This window comes from Pezoporus flaviventris, unplaced genomic scaffold (genome assembly GCF_033815535.1).
Source record: "Pezoporus flaviventris isolate CSIRO_AGI_PZ_B2104156 unplaced genomic scaffold, CSIRO_AGI_Pfla_v1 ptg000097l, whole genome shotgun sequence".
Taxonomy (NCBI): Eukaryota; Metazoa; Chordata; class Aves; order Psittaciformes; family Psittacidae; genus Pezoporus; species Pezoporus flaviventris.
In genome coordinates this window covers 7,873,812-7,894,530 of record NW_026892645.1, presented here as the reverse complement: position 1 = coordinate 7,894,530, position 20,719 = coordinate 7,873,812, and the positions used below count along the sequence as shown (strand labels likewise).

General features: G+C 47.0%; 1 long non-coding RNA gene across 1 annotated transcript in view; it reads left to right on the top strand.

Annotated features, from left to right (window-relative positions):
• Positions 1-3,095: 3,095 nt before the first annotated feature.
• The window catches only part of LOC133281280 (uncharacterized), a 38,175-nt gene continuing 20,551 nt past the window's right edge, over positions 3,096-20,719 (top strand). The window contains exon 1 of the long non-coding RNA XR_009747451.1: positions 3,096-3,402. This is a non-coding gene — a long non-coding RNA (uncharacterized LOC133281280). The remainder of the gene's footprint in view (positions 3,403-20,719) is intronic.

Here is a 20,719-nt window from a genome sequence, read left to right as displayed (position 1 = left end):
GGGGAAAACATACAATCCTGCCTATGGCAGCGTTGGGAAAGGCTTGTAAACTGCTGGCATGTATTTAAATTGCAGGAAAATCGGGGGGGGGGGGGGGGGGGAATAAATCTGCAAAACCAAACCAAGAAGAAGAAAGCAAGCAACTCAACATGGAGATTTCCAATGACTTCTTCAGGGCTGAGATTGCCCTTTTATATGGGAAACAACCTCCTGCCCAAAACCCACAGAGGGTTGAGGCTGCAGGCATTAGCACATAAACATAGTTAGGCAGGATGTGTCTAGTCAGCATGTGTCTGGTGCAGGTTGTGGGCTGTTGTGCCAGTGGTTCGAGGACCACTGACACCAGAGAGCTACATCTTAGGAGATACAAAGGGATTCAATAGCTGGAAGATGGTCCTTTGGGCATGGGGAATGAGTATCCTCCCTAGAAACACACTTGTGGCTGAAAGCATCCTGTCTTTCCCAGTCCTGAATGTGGAGCTCGGTGCTGTTCTGCTTCATTTTACAGCCCTGATGCAAAGTCTTCCCTTGGCATTAGTTTTCCTCTCTTTCTTCCTTCGAGCTGTAATCTCCTGCCTGTCACTCCAGCTTTCCGGCCAGGAGTTACACGCTTTTGTTTTGCAAAGCACAGTAAATCTTAATGGTGACATGAGAAGCTCTGGCATATCTGATGCTGTTTGTTCTTTTGGAGGAAGGTGGGGAGAAAAGCGAGCAGGGTTGAGAAGGGTAAATCAATCCACTTTAGAAACAGAGAGATGCAGCATGGCACAATGCCGTAATCCAATGGAACCAGCGTGTGCCGGAGAGACAGATCTGGGACGGAGAGAGGAGGGGTTGCAGTAATCCTCCATCCCTCTGAAATCCCCAGCATGGAACAAAGCTCTTGTTAGCACATAAGGATGGGGGAGTGGTAGCAATAAGCTGAATAAACACCCTTAAATTCAGCTGTAATAAAGTGATGGGAACCTGCACTGGAATGCTTTCATAAACACTTGGGGACAAGGTTGTTCTAATTATAAAAGCCCAATCAAAGGGACCAGCAGACATGAAACTGTGGATTAGTTCAGTTGTTTGAATGTTTGTGGCAGAATGGCAGTAACTTCCTTCTCCCTCACACTGCCCTGAAAGGTTTTGGATGCTCTTTATCTGGCCATGCTTTGGACTCCTGTTAACAAAAGGAGAAAGGAGCACAAAGACCAGGAGGAGAAATGGATTCAGTGTGCTCGCCCTGTGCAGGGTTATAGACTATGATGTCCATCCATTCCCTTCCCTTTCACTCCTTCCTACCTCAAAATAGTTCCTGTCTCCATAAATGCAGAGAAAGGAAAAGAAGAGTTAATTTTTTGAGAGCTGAAAACTACCAGGAAAGGATCTGGAGCCCTCAGGAGGAAAACCCAGCGATTTCCCTGCATTGCAAATTTGAGGGTCAGGTCCTCCCTAAGCCATATCTCTGTTGGAGAATATTTAAGATTGATTAATAATAACACATGCCTTCTGCTCTAATTGTTGTAATTTTAGGGTTGGTTTTCTAAACCTTCTCTTGCACACTTGAAACGTTAAAAGCTTCCTTCTTCGTAAGAAGCATAAAGAAATGGCATGACGGCAGTGGTTAGAAACTACAAGAACATCCCCCTTTTCTCCCCTGATCATGACAGCATCAAAAAGATCATCAGATCTGTCAGTAGTCTTTGAAAAGATGCTTTAGAAATATGAGTGAGGAGCTGTTTCAGACCTGTTGATACCTTATGCTTGGAGAAAACCCTGCTGATGGCTATTGGAAAGCATCCTCCTTGTTCTCCTGGAGGAGCTTCCCACCAGGTCCATCTTTCTGCTCCCAGTTTCCCTCAGTGTTTCCTCCTCTCAGGACTTCCCTTCTTTCAATCTTCCACTTCACATACAGAAACCAGCCCAAACCCATCTCCTGTCCCAACCATTTCTCCCAGCCCAATTTTGAGGCAAGAATGTGGAGTTAATAGGAATGCTTTACAAACAAGCATTCAGAGGGGAGAATGTGCCTATTCATCTCCTAATACAGTGCCTAAAAAAATGTCTTTCTTTAATTGCATTTGGAATCTATTCTAACGATTTACCCAGGAGAGTGTTAAGATGTCAAGGCTTTTTCATTAGTAATATATCCCCCAACAGAATCTTTGTTAGGATAGGTTAAGGCAGTAAATAGACCATTAATTTACAGGAACATAATTAGTAGCTTGCAGTTAGTCATGAAAATAGTCGGATTTCTTTTGGCGTTATTCAATGGCAAGATTTACAACAAATAGAGAAGCAGCAGGTCAAAAACCACTCAGGCCAAAAAGCAGCAAAAGCTATTGATTGAAGTTGCAACGATAACCTTAACTCTGCCCCAGTGCCCCAAACAAGAGAATTTATGCAAACAAAATACATTCTCCAAGTGGTAAATAATGAACACAGAAAAAAAGCACCTATTTTGAGCAAATATCAATACATGGCTATAAAATAGCTTGTTGTAAGGGCTGTGCGTATCTCACATGTAAAATTGACAGTGGTATAGCATAGAATCGTAGAGTAGTTAGGATTGGAAAGGACCTTAAGATCATCTTGGTCCAACCCCTTGCCATGGGCAGGGATGAGTCTACTAGACCATGTTGCCCAAGGCTTTATCCAGCCTGACCTTGAACACTGCCAAGGATGGAGCATTTATATGAGGCACTTCTTTTCCGAAGGGATTGTTGGTAATATTCAGATTTCCAATGAAGGCATTTTATTAGTTATTATTTATATAATTGACATGTTTCTGTTTGACACCTTGTCATCATTTTGGTGAAAGGAACTGAAATAAAACAGCTTGTATGGTCAAGGTCGTTTAATTTAGATTCTCAGAAACAGGGAAAAGAAAGTTCTAATACTAAAATACATCTCAATTCAAAGTTACCTTTTATTATTCTTAATTTTAGATTATTAACATGAAAAAAAAACCAAACTTAATTTGACGTCAGACTGAGTGAAAAACTCATTTGATGAAGGGTTTTTACACCTCCTTAGTAGGCAGGTTGGTTTCAGACAGTTCAGAAATAGGCTTTGAGCCAATTGTAGCTTTTTGGGGTGTATTACTGCAACTGGCAAAGCACAAAGGAATTTTCAGGGGTCAGGAGCTGTGCTCATAGGACAGTGCCTATAAATCATAGGCATTACTCAACAGGTGAAATAACAATGTATATTAGACAGCAGTTAATGTTGCACTTCTAAATGATAGTGAATGATCAAACTAAAATAAAAGGAACAGTAATAAGGTTATTGTGTGCTGGACCAAGAAGAGCAAAGTTCAGCTGCATCATGAGATGAATGGATTATTGCTTCCCAAACCAGACCTTTTTGTAGCAGTTGAAGTGGAAACGGAACAAATAAAGTCTCATTGAAAAGAAGGTAACAAAAGCCATTTAATTTCTTACATTAACTCCTCTTACTTGTTTGTTACTGCTGGTAATGTTGAGGTGCGGATAGGAAATACTGAGGTTTCCTTATGGGAGTTTTGCCAGGAACATTCTCTTTTACATATATAAATTATGGGGGTTTCTCTAAGTTGGAAAAATATCTGCCAGAACAATTCCTCGAAAAAGGTCCTGGGAAACTAAATATTCATAGAAACAGAATAATTTCCCCATTATTTTCTTGAATTGCTCTTTCAATGACATTTAAGAGGAGCCCAAACTTAATCTTTGCTTGTTAAGGCTTGTAACTTCACACTTTGCTATTGCATGAAACCAAAAGCATAACATAAGAACTGGGGAAACTGAGGCAGGGAGTGATTTCTTGCTAGCTGAAGGCTGCAGAAGGAGGCAGCACTATCACAGCTCCAGGTCCCTGATGGCATCATCTGCCAATGACTCCCCATGGGACCAGAGACCCCCAGGCAGCATTGGCCGGTGGAGATAGGGCGATGTGAATTCTGGCTCTGCTTTCATGCCTTTGTTACCTCTAATCCAGACAGGTTGACAGCAGGACAGACTCCTACTGGGACAGTGCCACAGCTTGACCCTGCAGATGGTAAGGATCTCGCAAAGTGTCTGTGTTGTAAAGCTCTGCTGCAGGGTGGAGAATTTTAATAAGGACAGGAAAAAATAGCGAGAGACGGGGAGAAAGGGATACACTGCACAGAACCTGACCTTATTTCCTCAGAGTGTGCGACTAAATCACACAGCTAAAAATAGGTAAGCGATTTGCTTTGATGCTGTAGGATTTTGCTGACACCACTTTTGTTACACATATAAATATAGAGATTTAATATAATATTTCCCTTACTGCAGTGTCTTCTATTAAGGCAGCGCTGAAGTCCCGAGAGCTGCTCGCTCTGGCTGCTGCTTTAAGCTGTGAGCTACAAGCACAGGCTTCTTGGCTCTGCAACTAAAATCCTGCTGGCCTTAGGGACTGTAGTGATAGGACAAGGGGTAAAGGGTTCAAACTTAAACAGGGGAAGTTTGGATCTAAGGGAGAAGTTCTTTACTGTGAGGGTGGTGAGGCACTGGAATGGGTTGCCCAGGGAAGCTGTGAATGCTCCATCCCTGGCAGTGTTCAAGGCCAGGTTGGACCGAGCCTTGGGTGAGATGGTTTAGTGTGAGGTGTCCCTGCCCATGGCAGGGGGGTTGGAACTGATGATCTTAAGGTCCTTTCCAACACTAACTATTCTATGATTCTATGGTTTTAAATGTCCTCCAGGAGGGATGTTTGGTGTCCAGCATTGTCCATTCCTGGTTCTCAGGAACAGTCACTCCAAAACCAGTGGAACTTCCAGGAGTGACTGCTTTGGGAAGTTTTGGTCCTGGTCTCCGGCATCTTTATAATGGGGAGAACAAAACCAGTTTGTCTCTAGGGGGGGTCCCAGGCATGGGGACAGCAGTGAGATGCCCAGGGTGAGCACTAAAGAGGGGAGATTTAGGTTGGAATAAGGCAGAAGCTCTTCCCTGTGAGGATGCTGAGGCGCTGGCACAGGGTGCCCAGAGAAGCTGTGGCTGCCCCATGCGTGGCAGTGTTCAAGGCCAGATTGGACACAGGGGCTTGGAGCAAGCTGCTCTAGTGGAAGATGTCCCTGCCCGTGGCAGGGGCTGGCACTGGATGATGTTTAGGGTCCCTTCAACCCAAATCATGCTGGGATTCTATGATTCTATGATTAAAAGGAGGTCAGTCACCGGTGGCGCGCTCCAGAGGCTGGTACTGGGGCCACCTTTGTTTCACATCATCAGTGATGACAATGACACAGAGAACACCTCAGGAAAGATGCAGACGATACAACACTGTAAGGAGTGGTTGGCAGAGCAGTTGGTTGTGGCACCATTCAGAGGGACCTTGACAGCCTGGAGAAACAAAAGCCTGGACTCTGCTGTGAGCCCCTTGTAGAGCTTTAGCTGGCTCTCCCCATACCTGAATGTGTTTTCCCTTCTGTGACTGAGGCGCAAGTGTTGTCCCTGCAGCATCTGAGGCTTAAAGTGTGCAAATGGAGAGCATTATTGAATACCAAACATTTATTCTGTTGCATAAGCCTCTTGTCTTTGTTCCCTGAGGAGCCTACGCTGAACGCGTGCCTCCAGACAGGACTGTCTGGGAGCAGGAGAAAAGAGATGGGATCTACTTGAATTCAGAGCTGAGCGTCTCACCAGTGCCCATCTTCTTCACTTCCCTCCATGCTTTCCCTTTCCCTCATTCCCCACTTTTCCTTTTATTAAAGAAACTTTCCACTTGCACATAGAGGAACCAGACTCCGAATGGATGCTGAGGGTAAGCAGTCGATGGGGAAACCGAGGAAATAACTGTGCTGTGAGGATGCTGGTTTCCCAGGCCTGACCTGGGAATACCCAAGGGGATGCTGCTGTTCTCCCACATCTCCTCCTGCCTCCTCACCTTTGGAAAGAGCAGCACATGCTGGGGTGAGCAGTGCTCCTTGCGGAGAGCAGTGTAAACAGAGCTCCAGCTGGGCGATGGCACGGAGGGGACATAACCCCGCTCCTGACAGCTTCTGTTGTGCTGAAACAGTTCCTTGCACTGGACCGAGTTTATCTCCAAGTCATCAGATTTACACCCGAGATCTCCTCAGCCTGGCAAATCTGCCACCGCAGCCCCGGGGTAGCCCTTATCCATGTCCCTTTGCACTGCTGGGGATTCTCCATGCACTGCTCCACGTGGATGTGACTCTGCCCGTGCTCTGTTTGGCTCAGGGGGACTCTTAGCAACCATCACACGTGCAATTAACCCCCCCTTTCCTACTTCAAGCTGTCTCATCAGGCTCCCCAGCGATGCAACCCTTACAGCTGCGGTGTGTGCTGTTTCCAGCCTGCAGCTGCAAGGAAAAGCCAGTGCTTAAAACCAGAGCTCTTCCCTCCTGGCTGCACCCAGCTTGTGCCCACCATGTGCCGTGGGAGAAGGTGCCTCTTGCATCCCCTCTTCTGCCACCAGCATCCCCATCGCTGTTCCAGCGAGCATCTCGCTGCATCCTGGTGCTGTGCAGTTACAAAAGCACTACATTAATTTTCCTACAGCCTTTCGGTCAAGCAGCTGAAAGCCTTTTAGAGACTTTAATTGAGCCTCGGAGTTAATGAAGCCTCACTAACATGCCTGCCGCATAAAGGAGTGTTGATTACCCCCTGTTTTACAGAGGTTGTGTGGAGCCTGGGTGGGTTGGGTTAAGGTTGTTTTCCCCTTCAAAACAAAACATGAAGTGCAAAATGCCCTGTCTTCTCAAGAGCAATATTTCCAGGTGGGTTTATGGAATACAGCTCTCCCCAGCCCGTGATTTCCTAAGGAAATTGCAAGCAAACTTTGGGATTGAAATGAATCTTTAGCCTCTGCAGGATCTGTCCTGCAAACCAACATCTACCTCCGTGGAAAGCAGCAGCATCCCAAGAGGAGGGATGTCTGCTCTCAGAGGGTCCTGCCCGGCCTCTCAGAGCTGCCAAGTCAATGCTGTACCAAACAGGACCAAATAACTTCCAAAGCCATGTAGTGAACTGATGGAACCTTGTCCAGAAGCTGCATGTGGGTGAGGGCTTGATCCTGAAAAGTGGTGGTGGTGAAGATCCCTCCTCCCTTGACCATCTACATGTAATATTCTGGTACCTATAGCCAGGACCACGTGTTTCTGCTTAGAGCCCTGGCCAGATACAAACTCCTTTTTTGCTGCTCCCTAGAACTTTGCTTACAAAATTCCTCTTTCCAGTCATGCAACCCTTGTGCTCACATCTGCTGTGCGTGGGGTAATGGGAATCGCAGCTGCCCAGCATCTTTTAGGTGGAGCCCATTGTATCTATGAGCTACAAGCAGAGACTTCTTGCCTCTGCAGCTAAAATGCTGCTGGCCTTTGGGAAAACACATGAGAAATGTCCTCCCGGAGGGATGTTTGGTGTCCAGCATTGTCCGTTCCTGGTTCTCAGGAACAGTCACTCCAAAACCAGTGGAACTTCCAGGGTTATTTGCTAGGAGTGACTGCTTTGGGAAGTTTTGGTCCTGGTCTCCTGCATCTTTATAATGGGGAGAACAAAACCAGTTTGTCTCTAGGGGGGTCCCAGGCATGGGGACAGCAGTGAGATGCCCAGGGTGAGCACTAAAGAGGGGAGATTTAAGTTAGATCTAAGGCAGAAATTCTTCCCGTGAGGGTGCTGAGGCGCTGGCACAGGGTGCCCAGAGAAGCTGTGGCTGCCCCATCCCTGGCAGTGTTCAAGGCCAGGTTGGACACAGGGGCTTGGAGCAAGCTGCTCTAGTGGAAGGTGTCCCTGCCCGTGGCAGGGGTTGGAGCTGGATGAGCTTTAAGATCCCTTCCAGCCCAAACCAGTTTGGTATTCTATGATCCCATGGTTTCCAGCAAATCCTTTGCATCCATGTAAGTATATAGATATCATATATGTTGAAGCATACATTATATAGATATTATATATATAAAATATAATATATATAATTATGCATATATATAAAATCAAAGCCCATGATGCTGTCCTGTCCCCCCAGGAGCTGCATCCCCCTCCCCGCAGGGTACCCCCCTTTACTCAGCCGGGCCCGGGGGAGGCTCCGGCTGCCGCTGCCCGCAGCGCGCTGCCCTCGGGCCCCGCTGTGAGCAGTGCACGGCAGGGGGCGCACCAGCTCCACGGGAGCGATGGAAGCCGGGTCCCCGCGCCGGGGTCTCTTCGGTACCCGGGTTCGAGTCCCCCCGCGGCCAGGGGAGGTCGGGGTATCGTTATCCCGGAGGAGATGCGCGGTGTGCTGAGCCGGACAGCGCTGCTGGGGGTTATTCCAGCTAAATCTGAGCTCTGGAAAACCATCCCTGCGCGGTCAGCCAGCGTCCTACTGAAACAGGAAAACCTCCCGGTACAAGCATTAAGCTCCAAAGAGTCAGGCACATTCCAACCCCCCAGAAACCTTATTTGCCCTTGTTTTCCTCTTGTCTGTGCAGCATCTGCACACAGGATTTCTATGTGCATCCCGGGAATGCCTTCCCCCCCTTTTCCCTATTTTCTGGTGCTGTTACACACTGTTCAATCTTCAACTTCAGAAGAGCTGCAGGGAATTTGCCAGGACCCCTGCCGCAGGGATTGCACTGCAGCTAAATATAGAAATGGGATTTTGGATGGAATACAGCCTTGGGTGCACTTTGGCACAAGTCTCAGTGTTTTCCTCACAGCACTGGCTCTGTGTGGAGTAGAATATTCCCAGGAATAGATGTGGATGGCACTTGGGGCTCGTGCTTTGGGTAAGTTTGCACATCAGCGTGCGAGGAATTTGCAAGTAGAACGGAGCTGAACTCAGATTTTATGTCCTGTGAAATTCCCAAGGCTTGTTTAATTCCAAAATAGAATTTTTTTTTCTGTTTTTCTTTATTTTTCTCTATAAAACCAGAATAATCTGGAGAGAAATATTTGCATTTAGGATGATTATCAGCAGCGCTGAACTGCTTTGGCTTTAGGAGCTGATAAGCTCGCTCTGACACTTCCATCTTGACTTTTAGAGTCTTTTACAAGCGCTAATGTGTTAAGAGTCCAGAAAAGAAAGCCAAAGTAAATGGCAAAGTAGAACTGTATCAAAGCATCGCAGTGTAAGTGGGATTGCCAGACTCCCGTCAGCCACTTTGCATTCACTGAAGGGCATCAACTGCCTCAAAAAGCTTCTGTGGATCAACTTTTGACCCAGCTGTGCTCAGATCTTCATTTGTGATGGAAAGAGCAGCAGGCACGTGTCCTTTTCAGGTCAGGATGAATTGTGATTTATAGTCTAACTTCTAAATCGAGGTATATTTATATGTTAATATTCGCATATAAACGTGAATGTACTTATAGATTAATTCATAGTTTAATTCTCTCAGCTGCTCAGTGATGCTTTAACAGCCAGCACACCTGTGGGGTACCCTGCAGGGCAGTTCTGTGGCTTCATTGATTTCAATGAAGACAGCAATGTTGGATCAAGTGGAGAAGTGGGGAGCAAATGGGTGCAAGGGGGATGTGGGGATGCTCTGAGGCTTCGCTGTGTAAAGTAAGGAGTTAGAGGAGCCCATGCTCAGCCTTGGTTCCTTCCTTTAGGTACACTGCGTGTCTCATGGCAGGTACAGTGATGCCATTAGGCAAATAAGTCGGTCTGAGACACACAGATAAGGCTGCAAAGGGGCTGTTTGAGCCTTCCCAAGGAGCTGCTCTTTGAAGGAGTTTTGAGGCACTGGTGCTGCTGGCAAGAGATATGAAGGACCTTGAAAATCAACCAAATGAAGTCCCGTCCCCTCATACCCATAAGCTTAATGTTATCAAGGAAGTTTCTTGTGCCTGAGGGCAGTAATAACCATTCCCTGCAGGATGCACATCATAGAATGACAGAGTGGTTTGGGTTGGAAGGGACCTTAAAGCTCATCCAGTTCCAACCCCTGCCATGCACAGGGACACCTTCCACCAGAGCAGCTTGCTCCAAGCCCCTGTGTTCAACCTGGCCTTGAACACTGCCGGGGATGGGGCAGCCACAGCTTCTCTGGGCACCCTCACAGGGAAGAGCTTCTTCCTTATATCTCACCTAAATCTCCCCTCTGTCAGTTTAAATTATGTGATTCTATGATTCCTTTTTCACCAAATTCTCTGCTTTTCACCTCACAATGCCGTTAATTCACAGGGAGGCTGCTGCCACCGCTGCCTCCCTGGGGAGGGCTGATGGGGACCTCAACGCTGTCACCAGCAGCTACCCCACTGATTGCATGGGGACTTCCCTGGGACTGCAACTGCCTCCTCAATCTCATTTCTCTGCTTTCTCTTCCGTACTTCTCCTGCTCAAAAAGCCTGTGACCCAGCTGAACTCACCAGGGCTTTGATACTGAGAAACACGGAATTGAGCACGTCACCCATCCCCTGAGTTTCCCGAGTAGGGAAAATGAACTCAAACTAACTAAAACTGCCGAGGATTCGTGTGTTGCAAGCTGCAAATGAGGAGGCAGGATGAGGAGGGAGCAGCTCAAATCTGGGCTGAGAAGGGAGGCTGGGGTTTGCTGAGCTTCTGTGGCACGAAGATGACTTCCTGCAGTGACTCAGCCTGCTGAGAACTTTTTAGCTTGCGTGCCTTGGTTTTCATATTGCTGTGCTTTTCCTAAGCTCCTTCGCAGCCAACAGGACCAAGGAAACGGGAGGGGTTTGCTGGTTTTAGGCTTCCTCAGAATTAATTGAGCACTCCTGAAATAAGCTACAGGCTTGTAGTGTATTTTCAGCTCCTCCAGGGTAAGTGACATGGGGCCTGATTAGCAGGAATGGCTGAGAAAGGCTCAGTGTTTCTGGTGCGAAATGCAGGCTCCAAGGTCCAAAGCTTGGGGGGGGGCTCTTCCTGATTCAAGGACTTCTTTTGTTGGAAGAGGTTTCTTGTGTCGAGGGTTAAATTTGTGTTAAAGGAGAAGAGAGAAGGAGGGAGCAGAACAGGCAAGAAGCTCTGGAGGGAGATGTTCACCTGGTGCATGAGAACCTGCTTCAAATCCTTGGTCCTAATTAGAGGAGGGGAAATGAATCTGGATCTCTCACAACTCAGCCTACCCCTCTTTATCACAATACACTGGGTTGGCAGCATGGATAACCCTCCCTTAAGTGTTACAAGGAAATTAAAACAGTCTCATTATATTCCACACTGGAAATAAATGTTGTTATTAATAATAATATTATTACTTTATGCATCTCTCACAAGAGAAACAGTTTCCTTCCAACTGTAGTCCAAGGCTTCTTTTGCTGGGGTAAGATGGGGAATCTCAGGGTCATCCCAGCCTCAGCTTGTGATGTTTTCCTGTTCCCTTGAGCCCCTCGTGGTCTGTGCTTGGTGCTGGGTCCTTCATCTCAGCCCACACTGCAGGACAGGCTGAGCTGCTCACACATTCCCTTTGCTTCCAGGGGTAGAAACAGCCCCTAAACATCCTTGACCTATCTTGAGCAGGGGGTTATGAGGCATAATTAATTTCAGTTTCAAAAGAGATTTGAATTCCCAAGAAGAAAAATGTTCAAGAAATGCAAATCATGATTAATCATTATTATTATTATTCCTATAAATCCCCACTTCAGCTTGGTTGGAAAACAGAGGTTAATTTAGTGATGCCTATGAAGGTAGGGAGGATTGAGTGGCCTGACTCTCCCTTTAGCCCATGGGGTTGCAGTCAGCCTGTGGAGTTATACCCGCTTAGCATCAGTGCATGTGGGCAGAGAATCAGACCCCACAGTCGCTTTACTCTGTGCTAATGGATAGCACTAAATTGCTGCTAGTGTCTCTCCCTGAAGCGTGCAGGAGACAGTTCAGAACTCGCTGTTCCTCCCTGTCTCCCTTGTGGAGGGCTTGGAAGGTTTAATTCAATCATAATCCTAAATGGAAAGTAACAGAGCAATGAGGAAAAAACACCACACGATGTCTGTGAAAAGAATTTTGTCTTCAGCGAGTTTTGATCTGGATCCTAAAAGAGCGAGACAAACCCCTGTGATTGACACCCTTGTTCCGCACAAGGTGCCTTGGAGGAAGCTTTCAGAGCTAAAGGTTTCCTTTGCTGGAGGGGGTGCGGGGAAAGTCCAGGTTTCAGAGCTTTTTGTTCTGTTTTGGTTTGTGTTTTCCTCTCTGCTGTGTAAAGATGTGAGACCCTCTGAAGTTTTCTTTCCCTGTAGAGAGCAGCCCACCTCAGCAGCAAAGCAAGGATTAACAAATCGGTGCTCTTCTCTCTCCTGACCACTGATGGCCCTCTCTGAAAGATGCTCCTACCCCAGAGAAAGATGCTCCCCTCCGCTGTAAGACCCCAAAGCACCCAAACCCTGCTCAGCCCCCCTGAGGGTGTGTGAGCCTGGAAGATGAAGGCAGGATGAGTCCAGGTCACCCTCCCGAGGTCTCAAGGAGCCCTCATGCTGCATCCCTGGATTCTTCTCCTCACTCCTGCATCCTGGGATGCTCCTCCAAGCATCAGCTTTGTGCAGATGCTGGGAGATTTTTATTGCTATTCCCCCACATGTCTGCTTGAAACCACAAGCACTTTGCCTTTTGTTATAAATCAGAGATGTCTCGTTTCAGTGATGACAACACTTCCCTGGATGGGTACGTTGCACTTTGCTAAATACCTTCTCTCTGGCTTGAGTTTTCACCTTGGGATGGTTTTATTCCATTCCATTCCATTATATGTTATAGCAGGAGCAGTGGAAACCTTCCCTTTCTCTTGCCACCAAGCACTGGCTCCAAGGGGGAGAAGGGAGGGATGCTTAGCTGGAAGCTCACCCTGTTCATATATCAGGGAGCAAACGCCGCCGACAAACTGCGAGATTCATTTTGGTGCCAGGCGACCATAAATTTATTTGCTTGTTAATGCAGCTTCTCCCAGTTCATGTTTTCCCTAACTAGGAGCATCAAAATGTCAACCTGTCCTCAGGGGTATATCAGCCTCCTGAGCTGAAGTCAGTAACGAGATTAGAGTCCACGCTGTTCAGAAGTGCTGTCTCTCTCCCGTGTGTGCCCTCTCAGTCACTTGCATTCACTTTGGTATTATCTGGGCTTTTTTCCTCCCACTGATGTATTTTTTCCCTTCCTCTCAATTCTTCTTCTCCTCAGCTCCCAATGAAACAAATGTGAGCTGACACACACACAGAGTGTCGCCTCCCTTGTCCCCATTTGTCATCTCTCCCCTGCTCCTTCTGCAGGCTGCCCAGCAGGGGGACAAGGATGGCTCCTGCTTGGGTCATGCTCCCCATGGAACATCTCTGGCTTTCCCCTGGTGAATCCCTTCAATAAGATATAAGAAATAAGACAAAGGGATGCTTGGAGTAAATATGGACACATTCAAGCCCAGGCTGGATGTGGTTCTGAGCAACGTGATCTAGTTGAAGGTGTCCCTGCTCATTGCTGGTGTTTGGACTGGATGACCCTTGAAGGTCCCTTCCAACCCAAACTATTCCATGATTCTATGCAAACATCTGGTAGCTGGGAGAAGGGCAGGTCTGTGGCTGGAGCGAGAGGCAGGGAGAAGAGAACATTCCCACCCAACTGGATGCAGTCTCTGGGGCTTGAGCATCATGAGCACTGGGAGGAGATCTAGATGGAGAGTGTTTACAAAGAGAACAATCAGCCACTGTGGTGGATTCCCTATTTTAAGATTCATCTGGATGCTAGGCTGTCTAGTCTAGGTCATGATTTGCCAAGAAAGGTTGGACCAGATGATCCCTGAGGTCCATTCCAACCTGGTGTTCTACTATCCTATCTATACCTTAACATTTGTAGTATTCACTCTTCCTCAGTATCTACAAAGTCAGCTTGGGTGCGTCTGTTGGGACAGACTCAATAAGCAACCAGCAAATCAGTGCCCTTTGGAGGCATTGCCCTTTGCAAACAGTGGGGACACAGACTCCAGGCCCTGAACAGGGAACTCAGGAATAGAATGTAGCTAAAAAGTTATTAAACTCTTCTAGAAGCAGAACCACAAAAACATTCTTTTTCCTAAGAATTTATTTTCCTGACTTTTTAATAAAATCTTTGACCTTCCAGGATGAAGGAATGAAAGTTTTTTTTCCCCTTAGAAATCTAAAAATAACTTGACATTTTTCATGGAAGAAGGTGTCTTCCATCCAGATCTCATTTGGTCTCATACCTGCAAAGCACACTCATACCACTAATTCTTTGCTTTTCTATGCATGAAATTCCCCATGAAATGAGGGAATTAGGAAATTAACTGTCTCGAGAACTCAGCTTGACTTGGCTCACTCTAATAAGATGAAGGCACACGGTAGGCACCTACATATATATTTAAAGACTATCTGTGCAGTGCAGCTGGGCTCAGACCTGGAGAACTCTTATGCTGCATCTCTTACTTCTCTAACTCCTCCCTGAGCAGCAGTTCTGATGAAAGAGGACATGTATCACAAGAACTCCTCTTTGTAAACCCAAATCTCGGGCTTGGAAAAGCAGCACAGCCCAGGCATCAGCCTATGAGAGCAGGATCCAGCATTCCCCACTGACCGTGCTCTGGAGATTGAGGTTTGGTGTCTGGTCCCAAGGCAATACATGGCTGTTATAGCTCCTCGCCAAGTGGAAGCTGAATTTGCTGCTGCAATAGGATTTTTGGCCACTTTTCAAACTCTGCTAGTGATGTGCATCGTCCTGGATGAGCCTTTAGCATTTCCCCATGCCTTTGTTTCCTCTTGCTCCTCCCTGCCTGTTGAAGCTGAAATCTCCCCTGGACAGATGGGATCTCTGCCCAACGCTTGGCAAAAGGTGGCCCTTAATTCCTGACCTTGTCCCACCATCCCACATTGTTTTCCTCCCTTTTGAATCTCCAAAAGATCCTGACCCCAGTGGGGTATCCCACCCCATCCTGCTTTCCTTAAACACAGGTAGTGCCTCTGGCCATCACACACCATCCCCTTTATAATCCCTTCCTATGCTTGTAAGCTCTAAAGACAATATCATTTGAAGAGATGGCATTAAAGTAACCTCAGCAATGGTGGTCTTGTATATTCAGTGGTGATTTTGGCTATCACCATCACCTTAGAAGCATTGTCTGCCTTTCTTCAAGGTTATAACTGGAAACTGGGTAAGACACAAGAAAGGTCTTCTGCGCTGAGGTTTGGAGGGAGGAGGATAAAGAAAACAGATGCTGCATCTAAGCTGGGATTTCCCTGAGTAAATAAATTACAAAATTACATTAAAGCATCTTTTTTAGTTGCATATAAAAGCTAGGAAATGAATGTCTCCTCCATAATTGCTGCAGAGGGCTTAAACCAGCCATTTCTATTTGCAGTTACTTATTTCAATAAACTTTTATTTATTTCCATTTGAGTTAATGTTCCTGTTCATGAATATTTTGAGGGATTCAGAGCACTGTCCAAAACTAATGCTGATTTTCACTAGGGGAAAGCCACATTCCCCCTCAGTCTAGACTGATATCCCTCCCTCCATGCCCATGGGAAAGCAGCAAGATGACTATAATAAACATTTTGAGATGCAGTTGCTTTAGCTCAAGCACAAAATTAACTTTCTGGTAGCTTTTAAGGAAACAAGTGAACAAGCAAACAAAATCCCCATCTCTTTCCATAGGACGTCATCTCAGTTGTACTTTCCCCCCTCTTTTCTAGTGGAAACATGTCATTTGTGGAAGTAGCCATACGCTCTGTGTTTCAATTGAACCCAAGTCATGCGGTTTACTTAACTAAATTAAGGAATGGAGGAAATCACTTGAACACCTTGTTCTTAAAGCTCAAAGCCAGGAAATGAGAAGGCCTTGCTGCTCATTTTAATTCTTACAAATAAGAACTTGCTCTTTCAGAGTTTTCAGAGGGAAAGAGTTTGGCCTAGCAAGAAATCAGCTCAGTCAGGGATGTGAGAGAGACCCAGTTTAGATTCCTGCTGTGAATCATGCTGTGGATATTACCTAGCTGCCCTTATCCTAAAAAGTTTCTGCTGAGGTTTGAGCTGTAATTCCACTTCGAGAACATTCAGTCTTAAACCTGAAACATGTCTGCAGAAAAAGCTCAGTTTAATACATTTCTCAATAAATAAAAGCAATTACAGACTGACCTACTTGATGATTCAGGCTGTGCTGTGAAATGTTGGACCCGTGGACTTAGTGTTTCCCTTCAGACTTGTTATACAAACACCACTTAATGCAGGAAACTTCCCCTACCCATGGCAATCCCTTTTCTCCCTTCCTTGTTTTAAATCATTACTGCTGGGGGTTGGGCTGAATTGGATCTATAGGACTCTAAATGCCCCTTCAGAGCCCCAGTGATGATTCGGAGTTAGGAAAACTATTTTGCTAAACTGCCTTATCCCTTGGGAGGCACTTCAGTACCGAGAAGCTAAATGTGTGACTCAATTCCCATCAGCCAGCTGACTGAGCTGACTCTGCCTCATTTTAGCCCATTGCCACTACAGAGCAGCTCTAGCCACCTTCCCAGCTTTCCTTGTCAATTAAGCTAATGCATTTCACTTTGCAAGAGAGCAGGATTACCAGCAAGCAGCTACCTCATGGAGGATGGTAACTTGATGGCTTCAAAGAATATACCCCATCTTGGTGACTTTTGATGGGCGGTTGATTGGTTTTGTGTGCTGGAGACCCGGTTTTGGGGATTGGGAGTGCAACTTGCCCAGGAGCAATGGGATGGGAAAGTGCTGAGTGATGGGGCTCCATGTCTCCATCAGTGGGGAGCTATTCTGTGTGCTTTGGGTTTTTTTTAAGGAGATGGTGCACAACTGCTCCTGCTTTTGCTGGCTGTGGTGAGGCTGAGGCTCATTGCCTGCTGCCAGCGAGTGGAGGGGTGCAGGAGGAGCAGGGGCTGCTGGAGTGAGCTCGGTCCGTATGTCCGCAGGCATCCTGGAGACCGGTGCAATATGGAGCGGTTCAGTGTTTGATGAATGTTGTCATTAGTGTTTGTGGCACTTACGGGCTTCCATTTATCCTGAGCAACAGTGATTTATGTGCGGGGCATATATCCAGGTAAAAAGTAGTTTAAAAACTAGGGGAAGGCCTCTCAGAGAGCTTTAGCCTCTTCCCCTCCTCTCCTTCCCCATAAACTAATCACTTCCTTTCTCTCCTCTCCTCCCCAATTCTACAACAGCAGTTCCTCCATTTGAGAAGACATTTTAACCCTAAAAAAGTGGCTTTTAAAGGTTCCTGGTATTTCTCCTTTTCCTCAGCCTGCTTCTCCATCTTTCCACCCTGCTAAAGGTGCATCTTTCAAAGCTGCTTATGCCAGGGTGATGGTGCAGTACTGTGCTTGCAAAGGGAAATGCCCATGGGAATGAGCTCAGAAACCTCACTGACAGCCTGGAACAGGAGGGAAAAAGAAGCGAGGAGCAGGTTTGATTGTTTGGTAAAAGCCCAGGATTTCAGTCCTCCTTGGCCCCAATTAGGTATTAGTTGAGCAAAAAGAAAACTCAAACCGCTAGATTCATTATGACACTAGGAAAAGTTGGCTTACCTACTTTTGTTATATAGGAATAACATTCTGAAGAGGCAAACTGATAAATGCCAAGCATTCAAAACCGAAGTCTTTATTGAACCCAAGTGGCTTTTTTTTCCCCTCCTTCTTTCTGTTCCATTTTAAGGAAAATAGACCATTTTTGTCCTGATTTGGATGGGGAAGCTGATCTCAATCTTTCTTAGAATGGGAGCTCGGCTTTCTGATGAGCTCTGCCTGCGTATGGACTCCCCAGTCAGCAGTTTAATGCCACTCCATTCATTTACACCAGTGTAAATCAGGAGTAATTGTCCTGAAATCAATGTCACCGTGATTGACCAGATTTTCAGAAGAGCTCAGCTCCCAGCTAAGCCCCTGCCACACATGGCCAGATGTATTTATTTATTTCATTTAAAGAGCTCTGTGGATACCTATCCCCTGTGAAATCGGGCACTGAGCGACAATATTGAATGCTGATTGCAGCTTGTCAGAAAATGAGGGAGGGGAGAAAAAGCAATATTTGCAAAATCCTTTGAAATAGGGTTTTTTTTTCTTCTTTGCCTTTTTAAGGAGTATTATGTTTTTCCTAGTCAACTTCCATCCTCCTCCCCCTTTCCAAGATCGCGTGCGCACTTCCTGCTTGCTATTCCTGATTCTCTCTAACTGTGAGATTGCATCTCAGCACAAAATGGATGTGAGACCCCACAGACTGAGGAGGCTGCAGGAAAAGCAGAATCATAGAGTCATAGAAGAGTTTGGGTTGGAAAGGACCCTAAGGTCATCCAGTTCCAACCTCCTGCCATGGGCAGGGACACCTCACACTAGACCATGTCACCCAAGGCTCTGTCCAACTTGGCCTTGAACAGTGCCAGGGATGGAGCATTTAGGACTTCTTTGGGCACCCTGTGCCAGCAGCTCATCACCCTCACAGTAAGGAAAGGTGATGTGTTGCCCCATAGTGCTACTAGGATAACAGTTGCATTCACTGGGTGTGAACCCTTCTGCCTAGCCCAAGGTTGGATCAAGTCTTGAGACATACTAGCGTATTGCTCCCTTAAAGGTTTTGATCTTGTTTTCCTCAAAGCAGTCATCAGGGGTCGCTCTGTGCTAGAAGAAGGTTGGGGATGGACATTGAGATCAACATGGTCATGTTCCAACCCCAGGACAGGGGGAAGGAAGACCTTTAAGGTCTTCCAACCCAAACCATTCTATGATTCTATGCGCTTTGCCCAAATGTGCCATGGTTGGATTCCCTTTTACAGCTTTACACCATCCTTAGGTGTTGCCCTTGAAGCTTGCTCCACACCATAATGGGAACCCAAGCAACAAGAGGATGAGCTTGGGGACAGCCACCAAAGGGAGATGTGGGGCAGGACCCATCAGTTTGGCATCCTGCTTACAGAGTGCTCTTTACTGCAAGCCAGCCTTGCTGCCACCTCACTTGCCAGTGCTGTGGCATTCCCATGCTGGCTGCATGAAGCAGCCTCTTGCTTATAGCCTTGTGTGTGCAGACAGGCTGAGGGGCTGCCCTGAGTGAGGAATGTAATAATTGCTTCTTTGCTTCCTTGCTATTTCCCCCCTCTCCCTTTCTCTTTGGCTTGTGAATGGACGGTAAACACCTCCGTGATTCAGGTTTTCTGTGTGAGGACGTGCAGGGAGCAGGCGGGGGAACAGGGCTGAGGGCAGCATCCTCCGGGAAGGAGGCCGATGTGTGTGTGTGTGTGTGTGTTGAACCACATGTTCTCATTTTGATTCACATTGAATATGAAAGGCAAGCAGAAACCCAATTAGTAACCTCTGAACTAGCCCCGTGTTATCTCTGGGAACACATGCCATCTGCCAGCTCCTCCGCCACCCCACGGCCCCCTCCCTCTTCCCAGCTAAATGAAACAGGTTTCTGGGCTGGAGACACCACACAGGGACCAATGTTTAATAAAACAAACCATACCCACCTCCCAGCTACCCAGTTCAGCCCCCACCCCGTGGTTATCTGCAGCTTCCTCTCTTCCCCTCAGTCTTTACACTTTGCTTCCTCACCCTACTTTCAGCATTGTTACCCCTGGAAGGGTTGAGAGTAACTCAGCACCAGTGAGGAGATCTGACTGCTGATGGCTGGGCTGACAGGGCTCAGCGCATGCCATGGGCAGCTCTCAGCACTTTGCTGTATGCTGTGGTCAGAGAAAGCTGCCTCCAGCCACAAAGAGGGAGATTCCAAGCGGGAATGAAGCAAAAACCCCTTGTAATTCTGGCATCCGAGCTTGAAGGATCTGGGCACTGCTGTGATGAAACCCAGAGGCAAGGGAGAGGCAGAGTTGGCCGCAAACATGCTGCTGACATGAACTGGCAAGAGAAGGTTTTTTCCCCAGTGCTGGCCTTGCTTTTGGGGTGGATGCTGTCACCGGGATGTTTGCATGGATGACATTCTGTATAGCACAAATATGGGCAGGGGCTATAGGTGACTGTGCGCAGGTTGTCCTCCCTGGTGTGACATGGTAAAAAAGGAAGAAGGTGGAAACAGCACAACTTGGCTGCAATGACCTGGGTGCTGCAAATGGCTGGAGTTCCCCACCAGCCCCTGGTTGAGCTCCAGGTTTGCATCCTGCTCTTAGACGCCCAGGGCATGAATGGAGCGGTTGGTGGCATCAACAGCTCACTCACCCTGAGAGGAGAGTGAAAACAAGAAGGCTCCTTCCACCATGCTGCCTGGTGGGACACTGGGAAGGACACACAGCCCAGTGCATCCCTTCCCAGGGATGGCAGAGGTTTGGCCGTGCTGCCTTCCCTCCCAACAGCCTGGATAATTGTGTGTTTACAGTCAAATTGACAGATGGGAGTTTCAGTGTTTCACAGAGGCAGATGGTATCAGAGGAGGGTGGGAAAAGTCTGGCAAGGAAATGCCAACCAGCTCTCCTTGTGCCAAAGCTGTAACATATGCCTGCCTTATGCAAAGCAGCCCCATTTTCCTCCAGAAAAGTTCAGGGAAATAGAGCTGTGAATCAATAACCCGGGTCTCCTGTCAAATGCTGCACGTGCCGATGGTCTCTGTCTTTCCCAGCTAAAGAGAAACCTCCATGTGAGCACAGGAAAGGGAAAGGCATTTAAAATCTGGACACTGGCTCCAGCTTGTGCACTGGGACCAGGCGGAGTTGCAATGGTGTTGACCACTTGATAGGTTTGGGATGGTTAATGGCAATCCTTGAAGTCTTTTTGTCTCTCTTTCATCCTTTTGCTTGTGACTCCAGCTCTAGAGCAAGGATCCTGAATCCCTCAGGTGTGGGTTTTTCCTGTAACAAGTGGTGGGGAGAAAAGAGGGAAAGTCGCCTCTGCACAGAGTCAGCTTC